The sequence below is a fragment of the Manduca sexta genome, chromosome 27, assembly GCF_014839805.1.
Source record: "Manduca sexta isolate Smith_Timp_Sample1 chromosome 27, JHU_Msex_v1.0, whole genome shotgun sequence".
Classification (NCBI taxonomy): domain Eukaryota; kingdom Metazoa; phylum Arthropoda; class Insecta; order Lepidoptera; family Sphingidae; genus Manduca; species Manduca sexta.
The window spans coordinates 7,525,009-7,543,947 of record NC_051141.1 but is presented as its reverse complement, the minus strand read 5'-3'; the positions used below and the strand labels follow the sequence as shown (position 1 = coordinate 7,543,947).

The following is an 18,939-nucleotide window of genomic DNA, read 5'->3' as shown; positions in this document are numbered from 1 at the left end:
CGGCATAATTATGTCGACTAGCTAGGGGTAATTGTCTCTCGTCAATCGAAATTTTTTTGAACCCCACTTTATTTACCACCAGGTGCAGTGAGGTCACTTTGGCGTGAAACTATAAAAAAACAATCATTACTCAATATTATCACTAAAACAAGTTGCGCGCTCACGCCAATAAATCACGAAAATAATAAAAATTTTAGTATACAAAATTTATTAAAATTACTTAAGTCACATACGCAATAATAATTTCGGCTAATAAGTTAAGAATCCGTTGAACTTTCTCCTTCTTCACTTTTAGTAGGTGGTTTATTAGTTTGTCGTAGTCTCCAGTTTTCCTCAAAGTGTTGATGGCTTGCTCCTTTATCTTGGGATCATATCCTGTGTACACTTTAGTCCAGAGAGTCTTGAGAATCATCCCGTCTAAAGTTTTTTTGTCGTATGTCGTAGAATGAATCTAAAAGAAGTTGTTTTTTAAAGTTATCGTAGTAGATTTTTTCGAAAAACCTGGGTTTATGACGATAATCTTCGGCTAACTAAGTGATAATTTGGTCGTAAAATGGAGGTAATTATTTGAAACTTTGAGTTCTCAATGACCAAGTCTTAGTCCCCGCGACCATGAAGACAGCAAAATCTTCGACATGTCGGAAGAAAATTATAAGATAAAAAACCGCGATAGAATCCGTAAAATAGTTTTATTTCAGTGTCTTACTTTCGCGAAAACATAACAAATAATTATAATAATTAGGTTATGAAAAAAATATGTTATGACTTGGTTTGGTTGATTCTTTGACAAATGCAATAGCCAATGAAAACGTACGTGCTGATGCCGTGGCGCTAGAGCCAAATGGCTGATATTAATGTTCACTAAATAAAGCATTATTCCTTTTGGCTTACACATATTTTCTACTATTTATCGCCATGCTGCATTCACGTTTGATATTTATCTAACAACGTAACAGCTCGGACTTGAAATTAATAACGATTTGTGAACATCAATAAAATATTTATAATTATCATTCGTTTCAACCAATGAGTTTTTCATAGAGAATCAATTTAAGGGATTTGGGATTAAGCACTTTCATTATATTATAATCCCATTATTAATAATTTATTGAAATGGTCCATTGCTGCAATAAATTATCACTTATTTATGCGAGTGCAAGTTAAAATATAATTTGTCATTGCTGAATTGTATGGTAGGACTTCGGAATTCGTAAAATTATTTCAATATCTTTCAACTTGTAATATAAAAATGTTGCGATCCTATGCGTAATTTTTTTCTGCCCTTCAAAAGAGCCACTGGAAGGTAGAGGATCTTTTTTACAGATCTGTTTGTAAAAAAATACAATAAACAAATTTGAACTAAATCCATAAAGGGTTAATAGTCTCGGTATTGTTATATTCACGGTCAAGTAAAACAATTCATTTAAGGACAATCAGTGGTAATTACATTAAAACTGAATTAATCATGCTATAATAACTAACATGTTAAAATGTGTATAAAAAGTAAGAAAATACGTTACAGTGTTCAACAATATAAAATTGGCTAATTCAAATACCACTTACCAATAAAAATTCATGAAATAACACAGCTACAAGAAGAAACAATGTCACTCTATGTGCCATATTGACTTATATTCAGTGTGAGAGATAGCACGCCACTGCGCCCGGATCGCTAAGAAACAACAGACTTTCAAGAATGAACTAAACATCCTTTTGCGTAATAGCATCAATTACTCTCTGAAGGCGTGCTTATTCTGCATGCCGCATATTTACTGTACTAGTACATACGTTACATCCAATAGATCTATGCTAGTACACGAGGTATGTAAATTCTATGTTTGTTTATATAAATCTGATTCGAGGCACGCTTTTAACAAGAGGCTACATTATCACAAAACTAGGAAATACTTAGACCAGGAAAGGATTTAATTCAAACAAAATCGCAGGCAAGCGCTAATGTTTAAAAAATACAACGAGTGAGCACATGTGTATTTGCTAGCTGCCGGCCTAGCATGCGCACGACGACAAAATTTTGTCGACACTTTTTCTCGTGATTTTGTCGTTTATCTCTATATGTCTACCGACACTAACATGCGCGCTCATTTTCTCGACTTGTCACGAGAAAAGTAGAGAAAAATTAATGTTTTATTAATCTGTGGTATTTTTGTCTACAAACCCTAACATGAGCAAATAATTTTATCGTTTTTTGACACATGTAAACGAGATATTTGTCTTCTTTGATATTGTACGAAGAGATAAACCGAGAAAATTATCAATTTAATTTATTCGTTAAAACGTATCTTACTATAGTAAAATAATATCGATATACGACAAACGAGAGGCGTGTAAAGTGGAAAGAAGACATATTATACTTAATTGATTTATGATATCCCTTTGCTACAAAACGAATGGCATTGTATATTAAAGAAAAGTTTGCTCCCGATTTGGAGTCTCAAGCCAAAGGCATAGCCGTCCGTTTAAAGGTAATTGAATATATTTATTACATACTTAATTACATAAGTAGCTGAGTTTAATATCAATTGAAGTATTTTGATTTATAAATAATGGAATCATTTTTATTTTTTTTAGGTGAGACTCGTGAATTTTACGTGCAAGGTATGTTAGGGTTCTTAGATTGTACCCATATAAAAATATTACCTCCTAATGAGCCACAAAGTGCACAATATCAAAAAATGAGGAAGTATGCCTGCGACACCAAGGTTCAACTGGTAATGTACTATTAATTAATTATTAGAGTTTACATTAGTATATGTTACCAAAAAAATGTCACATTATGGATTCAAACAGCAAAACTCTTAATGTGAATGCCAGGTATCGGAGAAGATACTATTACTATGCAACTTAACAATATGAACAAACAATATCTTGCTTTATTTCTTTATTAAAAACTTCATTTACACTGATTGTATACTGATGGACTTAACAATAATGGATATATGGTTATACACTGTTTCAAATAGTTGTTTGACTATATTATTTTACCACTGGTACAACTTCACATTATATTACTATTGTTAAGTAACTGTAGGTAATGCAGTATTTTATGTTACAGTGTTCCAATGGAGGAAACTATTATAAATGACCATCATATGTGAGAAGAACCTGTACAATTATCAGTACCTGCAAGTGTCTCACAAGCAGGATGACCTCAATTATAATAAATAGATATTTTCCTATGTAAATAATGTATATTTTATTATATTCACATTTTAAATATCAAGATAGTTTTCATTATTACAACAAAATCTTCTACACAAATTTAGGCAACAATAGAATATTTCATAATAACTTGTTATACAACAAATTTCCTACAATTACTGTAATGAAATACTATGAACACTTACAAGAAACAGAAATTGCACTCTCAAGTAATTGCTGCAGTTTACTTATATTATTAATTTCCTAAACCAACAGAACAAGAACACAACAGAACAGAACCAAATTTCCTAACATACAGATGTTTTATCTAGTGTATAAATAAAGATACCTAACGAAATATATATACATGATATTAAGTATTTAAAAAATGTAGTTTTTCTTAAAAAAAAAAGGTTAAAAAAATACATATTTTCATTAAAGTATTAAGTTCAAACCGAGCAACTAAAAAACTTTTTGGGAGTACTATTTGGTAAGCTCTTCAACATGGTGTTGACTGCTGGGCTGGGGACATTCCAATGAATGTAGAGGCACTTGATTCACGGAACTAAAACAAAAAGAAAATATATACTTACTTCATATTTTAATAAACACTAATACTAAAAAACATCAATTACCATCGAATAAGAACAAACTTGAGCTTTGTGGCTGCAAAGTTCAACTTACAACATTGGTGTTTTGCTAATAAGGTTATTGTTTCACTATACTTACATCAATTGGGTATTTTGTGAGGCCCAAAGCCACAGCCATCTCTTTCCCGATTGGACTACTGATTCCATTAGCCATTATGGTACATCGTTCTCACGGCGGGGCGTAGTCACCCGAGGTAAAGTCCGGCTTGGGCACCATATACTCGTACAAATAATTGTCTTATTAGATTTTATTTGATTTTTGTCTTGTTACTTCGTACTCCAAAATAGGGCGGAGCTGTTATTTTGTGTTAGAATCCTTATAATATTGTACAATATTATTATTTATTTTGAATTTGTTTACTTATTTACGTTTTTTATTTACATTATGCTCTTTGTTATGACATAAACTGTCACATAAAACGTCAAAAAAAACCTAATTGGATCATAGATCTATAAAAATTGAATGAACTAAAACCATTGTAGCTATATTAGAAAATAAAATGTTTAGAATATATATTTCAATGGGCAACATCGGTTTGTCTTCACGAGTAAACTTATGTCTTCAACGAGGAATTTGTCGATCGTGGTGCGCATGTTAGAGAAAACGAGATATTTATCGACATCGACAATTTGTCTACTCTCGTTCTCGAGATATCTCGTGATGCGCATGCTAGGCCGGCTGGTCTTCCACTTTACGAAACTCGACTGTCGACTTTAATATATTTGTACCACATATTCTACATATTTTATTTGTCTACACTCCTCTATGTGAACTTTAATTATGCCAAAATTACACTTCCCCGAACGAGCAATATGCTTTAAAGGAACACAAACAGTGACGTGCATACGCCAAAGATTTTTCTTCACGTATTTAATATACATTATAAAACGTTCAGATACAAAGTCCAGCGGTGCATTAAGAACGTCCCAGAAACACTTATTGCTTCCGAAATTACTAAATTACATTAAAATAAAGCACCGCATATTTTATTATCTATCATAATTTAAACGGTTTCAACTTTATCTTTCAATTCTATCATTTATACATTTTACTCCTAAATTCTCTGTGTACCGTTCTCACAATTATTTTACAGCTGCTTTACGAGTCGGCCCTAAGAAATTGCTTAAGGTTTTGGCAGTAGGAATCATTTTACGGTCGAGTATCAACTACACGCTTCTAGGTCAATAACTTTTTATTTATATCTTCATGTTTTAAATATATCGTTAAACCTAAATTCGTTTACGCATCAGTTTGAATTTAGTGCATTATATAGTTGAAAGATATTTATATTATAAATATCTTTCAACTACAGACATAAATTAATATGTATGTATTTATCTTGTAAACAAAAAAAAAATAATAATCACAATAACTTCTAGATACCCTGTAAGCCAGCTTGAGTCCAGTACCGGGACTATACCTTGCTTTTTAAGTTAGTGAAAGTAGGCCATATGAGGGTGCACTAATTTTGGAACTTACCGACGTCATCTCTCCAGCCCGCTATATTATACCGTCGACCTCCATTTACGAAAATCTTTGCTGTCGGAACGCTACTGTTCTAAATTATTCTCACATTTTTATGTCATTCTGTGCTTACATTGTTCGAATATCTGTCGTTTAAAGAGTCTATGAACCTCGGAAAAATGTTAAAGCCTAAATAGTTGCTATTAGCACTCACCAACAATGATAACGATCTCTGTAATTAGTTCATAATCAAATTACTTACTCTTCAAATCAAATACTATGTCTGTAATATCATAGGACGACACGATATTTATTCTAAATATATATTACTATTTATACCTTCTCGAATATAGCTACATAAATACTTACACATACATCACGCAATACGTATTTATCCCCGAAAGGGACGCAGAGGCGCAACCACGACATCCTCTTATCGCCTAGTGTGTTCCGTCCCATGATATGATGGGGAGCGAGCCTATCGCCATATCGGACACAAACTCCAGACTCCGGGCTGATACTGAACAGAAATCGATAAAGCGTATATGCACTACAACTATTCCACCCAGCCAGTCCAAGATATAAGTACCTATAGCGTTAAAATAAACCATTTTTTTACGAATAATTAATGTTTTTTTTTTTACTTTCTGCTTTACACTCTTTTTACAAAACTTATAAATGTAAATAGTCGATGAGAATTGATAGCGTATAAAAAGAAGAGTTTAATTATTCACAAATCACAACATTTCCTCTTTGGATCCCTGTAGCCGGATGAAAAATAGGGAAGCAACTAGCCTCAGGGCACCTCAAAGGAGGCTTGGGCCTCGGTTCCCAGCTCCGTTATTTATGCTCTACAAAGTTCAAAGTGTAGACTTGTGGCGTGGCGTACAAAGCAGAATTGTTGGTATCAATCATTACGATTCCCTCTCGGCCTATTTCCTGTAAGTAGGTTATCTAAATGAATGTCAATTAATTTAGTTTTCTCGAGTCTAATTTGATTTGCGGTGTCGGCTCCTTCCGTTTTGTTACACGTTTCTTTGTTATCTACTTACTTGAAATGTGTGTTGTGTTGTAACTATAAACTTGCGAGTTAATACTTTCAATTTATAATTTAAACAACGTTTACTTATTTATGCAAAAATAAAAATCTTAACTGTTCATTAATTTAAATGATATTTAAGAGGACAAAATTAATTGTATTATGCATTACAACACAACAAATGAGATTTTTCATAATTTCACTAAATGAATACAAAGGCTGGCCAACAAGACTTTGATGTCATTTATAATTTACTTTGTCAAGTAATTACAACACAACTCGAGAATGAGCAAGCAATATAAAACAATTTCGTTTTCAAATATAATTAATTCTTCGTTGACTTTTTCAAAATAAAACATAATAGTACATTATTTTAAGATATTGACTCTAGTGGTAAAGTACTTGTCTTGCTAATTATGATATTGTATAATGTTTGCGTCACCGCGCTGAATATCCAGGTTTGAATTCCGTATCGGGCTGAGTCACATTGGGTTTTCAGCTCAGTATCAGCGCGGTATCTGAAATTTGTGCACGATATGAATTGTCATACCATGTCATGGGACGGAACACACTTGGCGAAAAGAGAGTGCCTTGGTTGCTGTTCTGGTTTTCCCTTTGGCGATAATGGCGTAAAGAGTGTATTTTAATTAAAACATATGCATGAATATCAATCTATTCTTAACTATTCTCAATTTATTCATGCTAAATATTAATTCTCGTCAAGCGTAAAGTTAATTTAATCCGAACATGTTATTAGAATTTACTTAAAAATTAAATATTAACGAAATACTAGTCATACAAATATCCTGAGAAACTGCGTAGTAATATTTTGTATTGTGTGCAGTTCCGTGTATTCTGTTATACAAAACTTGAAGCTCGCCATTACTGGAAATCAAATTATGAAATACAAAATGAAATAAATATTCACAACCTGAAACCGAATGAACCTTAAATGAAACCGCAAAATGAACCGTATATGAAAGTTCTATCAAAACCATAATATCTATCTTACAACCATAAACCATTCCAAAAATATTAGTTATTTCGAAAAAATATTTGCCTTACAAGATCTAACAAACAACTATGAAGGAAAAACACCAAAGGAGCGTTACATAATAACTTGATATAACAATTCGACAGCGAAAAACTCGTGTTATAACACAATATCAGAAGCTCCTAAGTAAATTGGCCATGACTGGTCTATTAATGTTACGAGCTAGCATCAAGTACTTTTTACGATGCGTGTATGTGAGTTAATACCTCAGGGCAAAAAGACGCTGTGGGACTCTTAGTTCACTAATATAATGATAAGGCGCAAGTTATGTTGCAATTAAGGACAGTTTTTTGATGTTATATCTTGCTTCAATGTTGTATATAAATATTTTGGGAATAATTTGTAAGATACTTGTCCCACCGCTGACGATGAACGAACAGCGAACAGACGAGTTTGTAGTGGTCACGAGTTAGCAAGCATCGAGATGCTAGGTTACGAATGCGACGGACGATTATCGCCCTGTAATATGTAATGACAGCTAGAAGTCTCTCGGCGAGTGTTTTGACCGACCTCATTAGCGAGTATTTTTTTCTGATCTCTTACCGCTGCGACAAACTAGTGGAGAGAGAGTTTTTGCCAGCAATGCCAACAGTCATCTTCCAACGATTTATACATAAAGATATATCCTTTATTCGCTCGAGATCTACATCTATTTTACGTTTCCACAGCGAGTAAATACAATCAATAGTACGTCGCTTCCTCGTCAATAATGGGACAGGTGTCTTAGTAGACAGTTTTTATAACAAAGAGATCTATGAAAATAAGAAAGTTCATATTCTACGAATAAAAGTCATATATGAAAAATCTGTCGAGAAAAATATACATTACAAATGAACTTTGTCCATACACACATATTGTTTTGACTAATCGTTAATTGTTTAGCCACGAAAAAAAATATGTTTTTGTTTTGTTAAGGATTTTCTTGTGTGCAATAACTTAAACCTTAGACAAAACAACAATATTTTAGTATGTCCGAAAATAATTAAACACGATATGTTTAGTCTAATGATATTGCGGCCTATCAGTTAATTTCTATAAACACATTAGGTATATAAATTTTAATAAGTCTCCTGTTGTATCTGATGGCAATCTGGTTGGAAAAGGCAGAAACAAACAGCTTGAGTATGATAAGTTTGCACTAACTGGAATTGTTTTATCAGGAAAATGACCCTACGACTCCTGCTGGTAAGTTTAATAAGAACCAGATAAAGTGTCGACTGACAAGTAATGGACGCTGGCCAGTTTAAGATCGCACCCAAAAACTGCCCCCGGAAAGCGACACATTACGTATCTATAAATAAATATTTTCATGAAATCAGAATAATAATAATTGCACTTGCAAGTGCAATTTAATTCCACTCTAGACCTATATCGTAGAGTTTATTATGTAGGAGTACCAACAAAAGGAGTGTTAAGCTTAAAACAATAACGAAGATCGTGAAAGGAGGCTGTAAATTACAATAGAAAAACTTGCTAAATTTGACAATTTAAGTAGCATCCATAAAAAGAAGTGGCTACGATATTACAGACGTTTGGTGGTTTTATAAAATATTCAGAGTATAAATAGGACCAGTCTAACAATTCTTTTGTGATTTTATTTTTAGCTTTCCAGTTATTTACGTTGTAGGTTTTATGAATGTAGCGTATATTCCATAAACTATGGTGACCTGGTATTGCTATAATGTGAAGTGATAAGGTTATATTAAGCACTCGTGATGGTTTTTATTTTATAATAATATATTTTTTCATATTTAAAGAAGTCGGGTATAGTCGAACCTAACAATCTTGTGGCTCAAGATACAAAATAGACCAGTTATCTATTCACGAGGTCGGGGCTATCATGAAGTCCACATAAAGTGCGTCGTTTTATTCTTATATATAAAAATCAAGTTTATATAATCAATATGAGGCGACTAACAATATTCGAAAAGAATTGCTGAAATTATTGCAATTTTCTAACTTCAAGGAAATATTGAATATTACTTATCAATAACTTACCTCATTAAAATGCTTATATGTGTTAAAACAGAGAAGTTAAAATATAATCAATAAATTAAAATGTGAGTAAATAGTAAACAAAACACTTCAAACGTACATGAAATAAAAATTAGAAACACAATCCATTTGGGCACCGAATCCTTTCCTCTAAATGGTGTTACGTAGTGTTTGAAGTCAAATCGAGAGAGGATTGCAGCGGGCCACAGTAGTGTCGCAAATTACACCCAATAAATTTACTGTACGGAAGAGTATCTCGCTTCCCATTCTAGAGAGGTTTATCTGTTCCACTGTGAAATGTTTATGTTAAATAGTTACATCATTACAAAAGGATTAAGCGTGTCATAAATAAAATCTATTAAAGATATTATTTTGTAATCATTTATATAATATAACATTTAAAATGTATCTGTATACGCTCTTTAGGATTGTGTAGTTCTTGACGAAAAATCACCAAAAAATAATTTCGAAGGTATGTGAACGCCCACCCGCGTTAGGCCGGCGTGGTGAACTAAGACTTACTTTCTTAGTAATAGAGGAAGCTCGTGGTCATCAGGAGGCAATATATAAAACAGTGCTAGTAGTATTATTTATTATTACTATAGCTCATGATGATGAATAGTAAATGGTGGCAACCTTCAGTGTTACCACTGCAACGCCTCAACAGGCCAAGAGAAAAGGAATGAAACAAGGAGATTTTAGCAATCGCTTTACGCACAGATAGAATTAGTGTGAATTTTTGGATGCAAATAAATAATTACACCACGTTAATTAAGAATAGTTTAATTTTGTCACCCAAAACGAACAAATGTACATAATAATATCAGCCCTGTATTATATACTTGCCCACTGTTGAGCACGGGCCTCCTCTACTACTGAGAGGGATTAGGCCTTAGTCCACCACGCTGGCCTAATGCAGATTGGTAGACTTCACACACCTTCGAAATTCCTATAGAGAACTTCTCAGATGTGCAGGTTTCCTCACGATGTTTTCCTTCACCGTTAAAGCGAACGATAAATTCACAAAGAATACACACATGATTTTAGAAAAGTCAGAGGTGTATGCCCTTGGGATTTGAACCTGCGGACATTCGTCTTGGCAGTCCGTTCCACACCCAACTAGGCTATCGCCGCTTATTAAATGTACATGCCTATACCTTATGTATGTAATAAGTCAAACCCGCATTGGCCTTGACAATAAATACTTGATATTTTTAACTAAAATAGATTTAATTTTGTTAAAATATTGTATTTCATCCCCAAAAATTATATTAAGTATAGTGATTTAAACTACGTGACAGTCAATATTGTTTCATTTTTTTAAAATCAAATTAAGAAATTTCGACCATCTTTGTTAGGTGATATCTACATGTTATTTTAAAACTATTATATAATATTAATATATCTTTATTAACATCTATCATCATTAAAGTCGATTTACAAAAATATCACTAAAATATATTAACTATAAAATTATATGATCCGTTCGCTAACTTAATTAAAGTCCGTTAAATGCACTGAATTGGGAAATATATTACGTGTAAAGAAAATCAGTCACTATTTTCATGAAATATGGAATGTGTAAACCAAACAGGGCCAATGACGTCAAATTGAGTGACAATTATCAATAAACAATAACACCAGATTTTTGCTACAAAAACATTAACGTGAAGTTGTTCAGTTCACCGTGTATTACTTAGAACCATCTTTAGAGCTATCCAAGCGAATTCGATCTCGGAAAATAGGTACTTATGTCTAGTGACTATATATAGCCATATTTGTGTCAACTCCGTTTCGCTATGAAGTACTAAGTAAATCAGTTAAAATCAGCGTCTTAACCGTCAGTACGTAATAAACCGATATCAACAACATAAAACACACTACAGCTTTCCCAAAATAGTAGTTGTTAAGATAATAGCAGATATACTAATACTAACACACATGCGGGTCGAATATAGAACCTCCTTTTTAAGTTGGTTAAATAATTATCAATACAAGACATACTATAGCTATATGAACTCCACAAACATTCTGAGTTATAACTTTTGCTACGTGTTTTCAGTTTTCAAGACGCCGCATTTATAAAGCCCGTTTAGTGCCTGTTATTAAAACTGGGGAATATTTCTTCGACCTTTACAACCTATAAATTAGAAGACTTTAAATTTCGCAGTAATATAATTTTGATTAAATAAATAACCTTGGTTTGTAAGGTAGCGAGCACGGCTGCTATTGTTTGGTTTGGTTCACTAAAATAGGCTTGAATTCTTCGAATTAAAGATAGCTTCTATAACTGTATAGTCACTGGACTGGGGCAACTTATAAACACGATTATATATATTATAGCGCAATGATTTTAGGTATAAATTATTCCCAAATCTGTCCAAAAATTACAATTCCGGTTCAATCTTTAAAATAGTGAACGTAAAATAATGTTAGTGAAAGTAAAATAAAATAATTAGTTTCCAGACATTAAGTCAAAACCATCTCACCTTAACACTACTGTCTATTACTTGCCACACTCAAATTTCTAACCACTTGCTTCCGCTCGTGATATTTCAACCTACGATAAAATACTTTCACAGCCAGCACTAGAACACAAATAAAATGGATTTCGAAAGATAGCGCGAATAATATTTTTTCCAGTGCGGCGCCGATACGAATCTCCTTCATATAACACAGGTATCTGTTGCCAACTCACCGTTACGTACACTAATGTGTTAGTATGGTAGCCAATATTATATTGAGTATCACACATTTGTTAAATGTTGACCGATTAAGCTTGCATTGCGGCCGAATGAATTGGCGTTGGATAAAATTCGCTTTACAGATTGACAAATTCTAGCTTAACCAATCGACGGGTTGACGCATAGTGATGCGGGCCAAGCTTTAACGAGTAATGTTCGAGATAAGCATGCTGCTGAATAGGGTACATCGCGTGGAGCAGGATGAAATGTGGCGCTGCCGTCCGACAAAAAATGACTATACAAATAGCGCGGCTGAGACACGCGATGAAAAATCACAAAGCGAAATAAATTACGAGTTCAAATGTGATTCGCTCGCCATTGTCGTCTTCAAATGGGGTTCGGTCTCGTTGAGTTTCATTATGAAAATTTATATGTATGCTGATTTGTTGCTTTATATTTTAAATACATAAAATATGTAAGAGGAAGATTTATCATAATATTATTCTAGAAAATTATTGCCGAACGTATTTATCGAATGAATTAAGATGTGTCATGAATATTTCAACTTGAACTTTTATCGCCTGCTAACCAACACTAATGCCTGTCCGCACATAACAATTTTACTAGCATGTCGCAGAAAGTCGTCTTCTGACCCGCCGAAACCAAATAAAAAATAAATATTATATTGTATTTTCATTCTCAACAAACTGCCCCTTGAACACTAAGTCGATGCAATATTGATACTGGTAACGGAACTGCAGTAAATATTTGGCCTAATTTTTATAACTGGCTGTCTCAAAAACTTTAACCTCAAATTCTAATTTCAAGAAAATATTCTAAGAAGCTAACAGTGTATTTTGTAGTTCAGGATAATACCAAGTTGTGTCTACCCGACCCGCCTCCTCCACAACTGTACATTATATTACATTTCTGGCAAAATAATAGGGCGCTATAAAAATATTAATTAAAAAAAAAAACAAAAATAAAGTATTAACAATATGTTTACCAAAAACATCTGCTTAATAAATTAGTTTAATATAGTAATAGCACTTCTAGAAGGGAAGGTTTGTGCAGTCTGTAGATATTTTACTGGTGGTAGGTCTCTCATATGTGAGAGTCCGCCTGCGTAGGTATCACCGCCATGTCTATTTTTGCCGCCAAGCCGCAGTGTGTAGTCACTGTTGTATTCCGGTTTGAAGGACATTGTATAACATAATTAAGATGGCGAGCGCAGTAGAATATCAAACGATACTTTGTAGCTTGTCTCCACACCAAATGCACGCTCATGCACGGCACAATTCCGCGACCCTAGGCACACAACTGTGTGACTGTATTTAGCAACCATGAGGTATACACACTGAACTCAGTGTGTATACCTCATGGTTGCTAAATACACATTGAGGCCTATAAGGGTTCGCGAACATTTCCCCTATCGCTCCCTTCCAACCATCCTAAAAAAACTCGTTCTCCTTCCTTTTCTCTTCCTTTCCTCTATCCTCTCCCTTCTTCCTCTCGGGCCCTGTGACCGGATAGTCGTGGGTCGCCAGCGTACCGTCCGCTGGCACCCTCGTTGATAACGATAGGGCCTACCAACTCCTCACAGGGACTGCCGTGGGTGCTAAGCCGGGGATCGCTTGTACACCCTTCGCAGGGTACCCCCGGTGATAAAAAACAATACTTTGTAATTCAAGGTGTTGGATGGTGTTTCTATTTTTTATGGGCGGTCGTACCGTTTATAATCAAGCGAACGGCAAGCTCGTCTCGTCATTCAAAACAATAAAATAGTATAATATTAGTCTGACCAACTTGTTCATAAATTCGAATCCAAAATACTAACAATACGGCAATCCTAATAATCCAACTAGGCAGACGAAATGTCTTTATAGTGGGCATGTCATGTAAAATTTGGAATATTGGACAGGTAGCGTTGGTAACAAGAAACCGCACGGCTCAGTTGCAGAGAAATCAAGTTGTGATGTGGGGTTAGGTTCCGTCTGACGTCCGCTGTCTTTCAACCCCCTGCATGTACCATGCTTCATGAATGGCGAAACAATATTTTATTATTTATTACGATGTTTAAAATTATATAATTTACAATAATCATTGTTTCATTAATTTATTACACCCTATATGCAAAGAGTATATCAATTAGTTACCTTTTTCCTTATATTTAGAAGACTGTTGTAATTATTGTTGGTAGGTAAGTAATAGAATTCCAAATATCGATACTGGCAGTTAACACTACGCTAAAATTGATTTTCGTCTAATTTCCGTTAGAATACAAAATTACTATTTCTTTATCTTGAATAAGCTTACAAACTCTTTTTTTTATTGCTATAAAATGAAGAATTCTTGAATAACACAAAACGTTCATTAAGAAAGCTCTAGTATTATATTTTTTTTCTTATTTTTCACTGTCTCCTGTGAAGTTGACATTTTCAAGTTAGCGTAGTGTTAATTGCAGCTGTCGATATGATAAATATTTGTCATAGAGAATATTTAAAACATTTTGACATGATAGGAATCCATACTTAAATTAATCGATTATCAACTCTGACATGGTGTTCTTGTTTAGTTATTATATCACGTCACAAGATAACTAAATATTAATATATTATTATACCTTATATTACACATTAGGTCGATTGTCTTTCGTCAGTGTCTGTCCATATCTTTGGGTGACACGCTGCCAATACAACACGCAATACATCAGATACAATGGACTACACGAAGATTTAGAGAATCACTTACCACTATGGTATAGACTTTATCCAACCGAAATAAAAAAAAAAAAAAAAACATTTTTAAAGCACCTCACCATGTTGATTTTCTATGATTCGAATTTAAAATAATCTGATGAATATTTTGATGCGTGAAAAAAATAATGGAAAATTTAATGATTACCTACTGGAACAAAAATTATGTGGGTCAACCTAAGGAAAATATAGCTGTTGTCAAAATTAAAAGCCTGTCCCAATTACAAGAAGACGCCATCCCAAAAGATCAAAAGAGAACCATAACAAACAGATGCTGTTAAATCGCTAAAGGAATTTCAGTTAAAAACGTACAATAGTTTAACAAAGAATATAAACAAGTTTTATTCAAATTTAAATATATATCTTCAAATACTTTTTTGTCTTATGGGATTTTTTTCTTTGAGTGACGAGACGAGCCTGTTATTCGCTTAATAGTAAGCGATACAACCGCCCATAAACACTAGAAACACTATCGAACAACTTCCATTATAAAGTATTGTTTGGTATTCCTCTACGGCCGCCATTCTGAGACATGAGATATTGAGAATGTCCAGAAGTTAGACTAACTACAAAATACTAAGAATCGACTTTGTTGAAATAATAATAGCTTTGTGGCGAGCCGGCTAAATGAGACCCCTGGACCCATGGCTTGCCTTAACTGGCCGGCTAGGGGTGGAATTCACAAGAGCTAAGAACCTTAGCTCCAGGGTGGAAGTGCTCAATCTGCTTAATAACGAGGAAACCCGCTCCGGGAGGCGGTAGCGACCCGCCATGGTGAAATCGGTGCACACCTCTCGACACCCTTAAGCCACCCACACCGGTGTTGCGTCCTTGGCTTATGCCCATCTAGTGGGGGGCAAGTCACCGTCTGCCTTGAATATATAAGATTGAGACATTTTACTTGGCAGGCGTCCCGTTGTCTCAATCAATAGCCAAGCAACCAATCCAGCTATATCCTATCCATAGACCCAGTATAATTCCCATAATTTCTGAAATAGTCCCTGCACCTTGCAAGCGCTGTCTTTGGCTGTATTTCCTCCGTGAGTACAGACAGAGAGAGTACTTGCAAGGTGTATAAACCCCAAATAGAGTAATGTATATTAAAGGGGTCTCTACGTGTTGGATCCATGTCCCCACGCAAGCCTTCCAAAAGGACTGGTATTTATGCCGTGATTTCCCGCATTTAAATAATAAGTATTTCATTAATTTATGTCATGTTTTCTTATTCTAAGATTGAATCAGTCTATGATCCAAATACATCTACATTAGTTCAGTAGTTTTTATATTTCCTGTAACAAACATATAAACGTATCTTCACAAACTGTCGTATTTAAAATAATTAAGTAAGATATCGCATATTCTAATAAATTAATATGCCAATGCCTCTTGTTTCACCCCATCGTTCAGCGGTCTATTTATCGCAACCAGACCCCAACCAATACTTCAATATTTTTTTTCTTCTTTTGAGTATACTCTATTTTAATAATTTTCAATAGGTATTGAAGGTGATCGAGTTAGTAAAGTCATATTCATTTATCAATTCATTTATTTATTTGTAAACTTATAAACCCACAACCTTTTAACGTAATTATTTTATTCTACGAATTGTCCCGTTCTATATTTAAACTGCCATTATAAGCAAACATCATGATGTAAAGTGCACGTTGAGTACGGAGGTTACTAATAAATACTATTTGACCTCATAGTAAAAAAGGATCTCAATGACAATGCACAAACATATCCTTGATGGTTTCACCGAGATGTCAAATATCATAGTGCCTAAACTAACTAAACCCCGCTACTTCAGCGGCGATAGCCTAGTTGGGTGTGGAACGGACTGCCAAGACGAATGTCCGCAGGATCAAATCCCAAGGGCACACACCTCTGAATTTTTAAAAATCATGTGTGTATTCTTTGTGAATTTATCGTTCGTTTTAACGGTGATGGAAACATCGTGAGGACACCTGCACATCTGAGAAGTTCTCTATAGGAACTTCGAAGGTGTATGAAGTCTACCAATCCGCACTAAGCCAGCGTGGTGGACTAAGGCCTAATCCCTCTCAGTAGTAGAGGAGGCCCGTGCTCAGCAGTGGGCAAGTATGTAATACAGGGCTGATATTATTTTTATTATTATAAACTCCGCTAAAGGCGTAGGCCTCGACTATGTTACAAATTCATAAATAAAATCTCTCACAATGAAAACAATTATAATTAGCTTGATCTCCAGTATGGATATAAGGCGGAAAAGACTGTATAAGGTAACACAAAAATGATAACACAAAACGGGCGCGGCGACGACAAATATAACAAAAATATTGAGCCTTTATTTTTAATTAATTACAGTAGTTACTTAATTGTTAAAAATACTTACAATTATCGTGATTTTAAGAAAACCTACAATTCGAGAATTTCTAGATATTTAAAGATACATGCCCGATACATTAGCAATTGTTTCTATAAGAATTGTATTGGTATACTACTTGAATTTATGACTTTCACTTTAAAAAAAAAACTATACATTATTCCAAATCACGTAAATTAAAAGAAAATACTTTAATTCCAACAAAAATCTAACACAAACACTATTGATTTTACAAAACGTGAAATACAGCTGGAACTCACCCTAAAAGTTTAAAAATATTTCCGCGCGGTACTTGGCGCGTGTCGATGAATATGTCAAAGTCTGAACGAATATAGTTAGTAGTATGACACATGCGAAAAATTGTAGAATGCCCGCCGACATAAGTTTCAGTGGATGGAAAACAAAAGTTTGGTTTGGAAAAAGGCAAGTTCGAGAAGTTTACCATGTAGCTAGTTAGTTTTTAATTTTAAGTGTGAACTGAAACCCATTATTAATATGTTAACGCTATTTATATTGTGATAATATCATCAAAAAATGATTTATTGAATGAACAATAAATACTTATTATCTACGATTATAAAACATGCCGCGTCTTTTGTTCTTTCAACGAACTTTTCCTACTTTAAAAGGACGAGGTTATTCAATTCGTTGTATTTTTTATATTTGTTCAGCGATAATGTACCCTGTGGTCCGATTCAACTAATGAATAACTATGAGAATTATCTCATTTCAATTTCAATGATTTTGAACTTCAGTTACAGAAGAATACTCCTCAAAATCTAATAACATTTTGATGATCACTTTTTGTGTTGTGTTTAATGTCGCTTGACAATGCGACCATATTGTTGTCTGATCTTTATATAAGAAAATGCAGGAGGAAAATCCTCAAAATCAAATAGAATGATTAAGATTATTTTTTATTGGATTCAATTAAATACCTCCCTTAACAGGCAAATAAAAGAATAAAAATTCTTTTAACAAAATAAAACTGACTCCAAAATCCACTATCAATAATGTAACTTTCTACAAGGGTTAATAAAAAAATATTCAAACACAATCAATATAATCTTTATACTAGATCATGTTTTATGTTTATATGCAAGTTTTTTTTTCATTGAGAGTCATTGATTAAATAATGTATTAAGTTAATATAAAAATATTTTCGGATTTTTTTCGTTCTCGTTCGTTCACGTTCCCAAGATGAAAATCATTATATAAAAACCGCGAAAAAATACGTAATAAAGTAATATTTTAATGTCTAACATTCGCATAAACATAAGAAATAATATGATCTAGTAATTATGTTAAGCTCATTGGGGTGTTTGTAAATTCGTGAATATTATAAATCGTATACTGTTATTTTTTATGGTGATAATATTTGTAATTAGAATACGTTGTCCTCATGATATTCACAGTTTACACTATTGTAAACGAAAGTATCACGCAGTCACAACAAATGCAATAAAGACACAATTCCTCCTCTGTTTAAATTATCGCGTGGAGAATTAATTAAATTCATAAGCACCCTCGTTTGATGATGTGTGAGTATATCTCGCGGGAATAAGCAGCCCGGCGACCTAAGGTCTAAAGTTAAATGGAATGTAACCGCGCCCTTCGGATAATGGTAGTATTACAACTATAGCTACGTTATTACACAACGTCCGAAGTGGTCACTTAATATAAAGGGGGTAGTTGTAGAAGCAAGTCAAAAAATTTTGCTCTGGAATACTTTTTATTTAAAATATTTTAAACACTTTATATAATCAATTTTATGC

General features: G+C 33.7%; 1 long non-coding RNA gene across 1 annotated transcript; it reads right to left on the bottom strand.

The window, feature by feature from the left end:
• Positions 1 to 228: 228 nt before the first annotated feature.
• LOC115441173 lies at positions 229 to 11,954 on the bottom strand. Its single transcript, XR_003938434.1, has 3 exons — positions 11,852 to 11,954; positions 1,564 to 1,672; positions 229 to 451 (listed from the first exon to the last, which is right to left on the bottom strand). It is a non-coding gene; the product is annotated as an uncharacterized LOC115441173 (long non-coding RNA).
• Between the last annotated feature and the right edge of the window lie 6,985 nt (positions 11,955 to 18,939).